Source organism: Aplysia californica, unplaced genomic scaffold (assembly GCF_000002075.1).
Source record: "Aplysia californica isolate F4 #8 unplaced genomic scaffold, AplCal3.0 scaffold00140, whole genome shotgun sequence".
Lineage (NCBI taxonomy): Eukaryota > Metazoa > Mollusca > Gastropoda > Aplysiida > Aplysiidae > Aplysia > Aplysia californica.
Window position 1 is genome coordinate 387,546 of NW_004797410.1, and position 6,127 is coordinate 393,672.

Sequence of the window (6,127 nt, forward strand, 5' to 3'; positions counted from 1 at the left end):
TGAGAGAGAGAGAGAGAGAGAGAGAGAGAGAGAGAGAGAGAGAGAGAGATACAGGTCCATACACTCACATTTTTTATACATTACCAAAATGTGAATATGTGATCTTCATTCCTTCGTTGACAAGCACCAAACATGATCGACACGTGGACTATTAGCGTGCTCATATATGTACATAATTACGGAAAACCTATGAAGCGCTCAATACAGTTCCTTCCATTGAGTCACCGAAGTCAAACGACCCTTGAATTGGAGGCCCACACTACGTAAGGGGGGGGGGCTTTCTGTGCGAGTTGCTCTGCGCGACAGTCCAAAAGATCAACACGCACGGTGGGGACATAGGCACCGTATAATAATACGCTGACATGATATTATTGTGGGTGGGGGAGGTGTGGGGTGGGGAGTTAAGCTAGTGTTGGGAGGTCAGTCAGTCCCTCCTCACTTCACCTCACTCCTCACTATTCGTTTGAACTAACCCACTGTTGGGGTGTGTGTTTGACCGCCTCTTGTTCCCTTTACTGCTGTGGTTTCTTCAGATCTACATAATAATGTACGTGTGTTGTTCACTCTGTGGATCTCGTTCAATTCTTCAATAATAATTTTCATTTCCACCTGGATGTATATCGTACAATTTACTTTACATTTGCCTTTTCTTGACTGTACATGTATTGTTATTTAATTTCTTACTTTATATTAAAAATGTGTTGTTTCTTTAAATTAAGATTCTGCTTTAGACTCTATAATTACTTCGAGTACAGAAGGACAATCCGTTATAGTTCCAGCAGACTCAAACTGAAAGGAAAATAATGGCTGCTAGTGTTAATAATCATGTATTAATTGAATAATACTGTCGTGATTAAGCTTATTCTGTGTTTTAAAGAATGTTTCTTCTATTGTTCTTTTCACTTCTTTATATATTTTTTTTCGGTGTGGGAATGGTAAAGAGAAAACAATGAGTCAAGAAAGTTAACCAGGGTTATGCAATGAAATTTATTGTATGGTGGTTCGACAATGTCCAAACAACTGTGTTGCGTCATCGTTGGTACAGAACTGCTGCTATTGCCTATTCAAAAACTAGAATCGTTTTTCTTTTGTTTCTGTTGAATTCATAAACAAGTGTCCGGTTGCTTGCAACTGCAATGTGATGTCTAGTTTTCCACCGTTGAATGCTCTAAAACACCCACTTTGATCTGTTTAATGTCCAACAGGGTCACGCCAAAGAAAACAAATGTGTCATGAAAAACGACACTGGGTGTAGAAAGCTATTATTGACTGTCATAGTTGTTACCTTTATTATGTATTATGTTTATTGTTATTTTCGCAGTGTTTTGTGAATTTTTAATGTATGAACTTCCATTGCAAACTGCGAGCTATGTCAAATGCGTTTAGTTGACTTTCAATTTCTTATAAAAACAGTGTTGTGTTGATTCAAACTTGAGAGCACCCCACCCCCCTCCAAAACACACGCACAACATTTCCAGACACATTCACTTTCACCCACTGGTTACTAATACGTGTTTTTTTTGGTATATTAATAATTTTAAAAAATCAGTTTCACTGAAATAATATTTCCGTCACTTGTCGTGGAACCGTTTTGCCAAACACAAATTGTTTTCCTGCCTCTATTAAATATTAGGCGTGGAGGTAAACAGCAACCCGTACCATTTCTTATAACAGCAACAAAAACGACTTTTCCCATCGTTGGATTTATCTCTTTGCGATGTTAATTAATACAAAATGTTTTTGCTAGTGTGAGTGATATTCTGTTAGCACTTTTTTGTTGTTGCTTCTTAGCTATAGATTACTTTTTAAAAAGCTGTATTTTCCGCGGCAGAAGTTTTTCTTTTACAATCACGTGAGTGCTTTAATGTCACTTTTCTTTGATACACTCTATGCCAAGGGGGTACCCGATTCTGTGACCGGATTGTTGCTGCTAAAATTTGCTCTTTGATTTTCACCACACCGTGAAATATTTTTTTTGTTGGCATAACTGGAGTATGGAGTCTTTGTGTGCTTAGTATTTTTTTCTTCTGATTGACCATGCTTTCTTCGAAAGCGACGTGTAAATTATGTATTTAAAATATGCGTGTATATTTCCATGCCGTGTGCCTGTTGTTTAATAACATTTTTTAAATACGATTCTTCTAGAAACTATTGTACATGTATTTTCATCGTAGACAGCAGTTTTCCCTCTGGGATGTAATGTACTGTAAATTTTGCCACTCTATCGTTGAACATATTTGATATTGTACCTGTTAGTTAGGTTGACTGGCGTCTGTGGTGTAGCGGTTAGGCGCCACACCATCGCACACAGAAGACCTAAGTTCCCTTCTCCTGCAGGGAGACATTTTATGAGTTCCTCTGTCTTTCTAGCAAGATGGTGTATTCCTCTCAGTCCAGTTTGGTTGTGATAGGCAGGGTCGAAGCCGGCCTCCTTATTGGTCTACGTTATGTCAACAGAGGCATAAAACGCCTTCATTTGAAACAAATGCAACGTTAGCTTCATGTAATCACAATTTGCTCCTAATGTCAGTGAGAGGTGTGGGAAGAATACATATTCATCTCTGGCAGTTGGCCATGAACTTGACAAGACATGGACGTTCGAGGTTCGAATCTGAATCGGGTCTTGAGCATTGTCTCTCGACTTTTGTGGAATATTTCCTCACATGAAGTTTTAAGTAGTGCTTCATGTTCAAATTGAAGTGTCAACACATTATGCAGAAGGGAAACAACCAGAATGAAACGTCCCTGCTTCGTTTCTTTTTTTTTTTTTTAGGTCAGTAAGAGTTTTACAGCACTTGCAACACAGTTAAATGATAAATGTCCCGAAGATTAGAGGTGTCACATGGGAGTAACAAACATAAAAGAGAAAAAGGAAAGATAGGGACGATGGCTGTTTGATAGGAAATAGAGAGCAAACCACACCAGAGCACCCGCCAGCTACCCACGTCCCTGCTTTGTTGTATAGTGTATCATGCTCCGTTGCAATGGATGTGGGCGAAAGTCTCGCCAAACTACTACGGACACTGCGGGCTTTTTCTTTGTTTGACGTTGTTATGGCTTTGCATGAGTGTGTGAATGGACGCATTCTAGGGGGTGGATCGTCCGAACGATGGACCTGCTCCTGGACACGATGACCACCGCAGGAGGAAATGGACAGACCGTGCTGGAGGCGACACCCCACAGTACGCCCAACAGGTGAGTGTGTCTCATGGTGTGCCAGCCAACACTACTTTTTTAAACGAAAAAAAAAAGAGTTGTGGATAACTGTTAACTGTGCCCAATTGGAATCTTTAACACCCAATGGGATCTAATGTGGTCTTTGGAAATAGTTAGAATCAATAGTGTGTGTGAATCATGCCTGACGAGTGTCCCAAAATTGAGTGTGATGATTGCTGTAACTCAGTTAATGTATCCTTTGTTTTTTTTTTTTTTATCAGTGAATTAAAAGGAATCAAACGAAGTCATCAAAAAATTCCCGAGTTCAATTTAGAGAGCTAAAATGTCTAGTAAAACACTAGTAAAGTCATATTATGTGGTGTTATAAATGAACTCTCTGAAGAAAGTTTGCTACCAACTTGTGATGTTTGCTAGATCTAGGATGTTTGATTTGCCAAAGAACTGAAAAGCACTGGAATTTCAGATTACCTTAACATGCACACTCTGGTTTTTCTTGTTTGCATGTAGCGCAGCGACAAGTTTAATTGTTTTCAATAATTAACCCCAACTCAAGAACCTGCAGATTTTCTTTTGAGTTCCAACTAGTGGCTTGAAAAATTTTTTTTTTCACGACTGTAGTTAGCGCTGTAGTCTAACTGCAACATGCCTAATGTTGTTTTCTTCTTTGTCTGTAACTAACGTGCACTTGTAAACTGAATGTCTATGGTCTTGCTAACCAATCATTCAGATTCTCCACTCTGAGTATGAGGGCCCTTTGCCGCCTGAAGCTCTGACTGAAATTTGGGTCGATAGCCGTACGGGTTGGCATAATTGCCTCATTTGGGTGTGCGATCAGGTGGAACAGGCTTCATTATGCTATTGGTCTAGTCTTACGCATAGCTCTTTTCATTTGGAATTAATGAACTTGAGATTACCTTTACACCCCACCCCCCGCCCGGTAAAAACAGAGCAATGCCTGGTGGCAGCTTTGGCCGGAGTCCAACCCTTATAGTGTCGAAATGTACAATGTAGACTACTCCGCGCGGTCACAGCGAAGTTCCTAATCTTCATGTTTACGAACAGCTGATTAGTTTAGTCTTTGGAATTTCACTGGTGCTCATGTTATGTTGTGTGCACCCGATACCACTGTGCGGAAATGCAAAGACAGAACAAGAAGAATAGAATTAATATAATCGTGATTTCCGTGACGTAGTTCCACAAGGAAATCCCCTGCAGAGCCAATAAAAGTATTTGTTGTTCTTCACCTTGACGAAAAGGAGGGGGTGTGGTGGGGGAGAAGGGAGTGGTGACTCGATTTCAGTAATTGGTAAAAGAAGTGTAGGCAAATCAAACTTACAATGATAAACATACACTGACAGATAGAGGAAGAAGAGGCTAAAACTGCACCTAGACATGGGTAGCTGGTGCCTCTAATACACGTAATAGCTTATAATTTATGGTTCAGGTTATTCTTCTCCGTCTTGGATGCCTCCGTGGCGCAAGATCTATTTTGATACATGTATCTTGAGACCTAATTGTAAACGCATCGTATTCGTGGTGGAAAGCAGGTTTGCTGAACTGAACGTGCAGTATTTCACCTCTTTGTGAACTAAAACTAACATTTTCACACCATGTGGCAACGGGTGTTGTCTCAATAACGTTCTGAATATGCAAGAATTGTAGGGTGGGATGGGGCTGGTAGGTCGTCGTTCCCGAATTATGCAACATGTTTTTGTACGCACAATTCATGTAGTGTCGCGCCTTTCATAGCTGTAAGTGTAAGTTTATTAAGGAGGCAGACCTCGTGATTTAATGTCCATCTCCAATATAATTCAACCAAATAGACAGAGAGGTTTCCAATCCCCCCCCCCTTCCCCGAAAAAAACCCAACAACCCATAAAAGACTGGAGATCATAATCGCTGCTCTGGGGATTGAAACAAGGGTTGTCCGCCCCGTAGTTCTACAGAATACCAACTGAGCTATGGCGCACCTTTTCAACAGGGAAAGCGTGGCAAAATAAAGAAAAGTACTGTGGGGATCTTCTAATCTGAACGATCCCACGACTTAATGCTGGTCTCTTGAAATTGTGATCACGTGATGATAGTCACTCCCAGACCAATGGTTTGTTTCTGACGGGTTCACATGTCTAAACTGCAATGGGCTGAGCTACGTTACAAAGGGAGTGTTTTTGAAATCGAGTTCTTCGCGAAGTTTTCAAGGCTCTCTGCCCACTTAAGTCGAGGGTTTTAAAATAAAAAATGGCACATATCCGTGTATCTGCTAGGACGTTGTATCTCTCTCATCCCGGGTTGGCCCTGACAGTGTCGAAGCAGCCCGCCTCTTAAATGATCCACAATGTAAATGGTGCCGTTGGGAGCATAAAACGCCTACAATTACCGGCTGTGCATTTGTTGTACACTTGTGCATCGCGGAATTGTATTGGTTAAGTTATAGAGCTGTCCGCTTTGTCTTTAGGTCTTGAACCCAGTGCCATGAAGGAATTAAGAAAAAACAAGTTGGACGATACGAAAATAGCATCAACAACAACAACAACAAAAAAAAAAGCAAGAATCCAACACAAATCCAAAATCAAAACCAGCAATCCGAGATCAATACTTTTATGGCACACACTCCCAGCCACAGTACAGACTGCAGTCGTAATTTCCTCTTGCCGACGTTTACACCCCAGTTAAACGTTCAGTGCCGGTAACGGATTGCGCCTGGTGGACAGTGGGCGAATTAGAGGGTGCACAACAAATCACTCGCTGACCTTTTTTTCTTTCTTTTTTTCTGGTAAGTGTTTTACGGCACTCGCAACTGCATAAGGTCATATGAGCGCGCGGGACACACCTAATATTTTCAGTTGGTAGAAAATTTTAAATTTTGCCCGGGTGGCGGCCGAAGCCTACTCTTATCGATTTTAGACCACCAAGGGAACTTTAACGTGCGCAACTTGCACACGGGCCCTCC

General features: G+C 41.0%; 2 protein-coding genes across 3 annotated transcripts in view; both read left to right on the forward strand.

Annotated features, from left to right (window-relative positions):
• The window catches only part of LOC101856096 (centrosome and spindle pole associated protein 1), a gene marked incomplete in the record, with an annotated part of 163,640 nt that overhangs the window by 14,788 nt on the left and 142,725 nt on the right, over positions 1–6,127 (forward strand).
• Positions 2,866–6,127, forward strand: part of LOC118477568 (inner centromere protein-like) — a 10,996-nt gene continuing 7,734 nt past the window's right edge. For both annotated transcript variants that reach the window (XM_035969361.1, XM_035969360.1), the window contains exon 1: positions 2,866–3,195. The gene's annotated coding sequence lies outside the window, so the exon portion shown is untranslated. The remainder of the gene's footprint in view (positions 3,196–6,127) is intronic.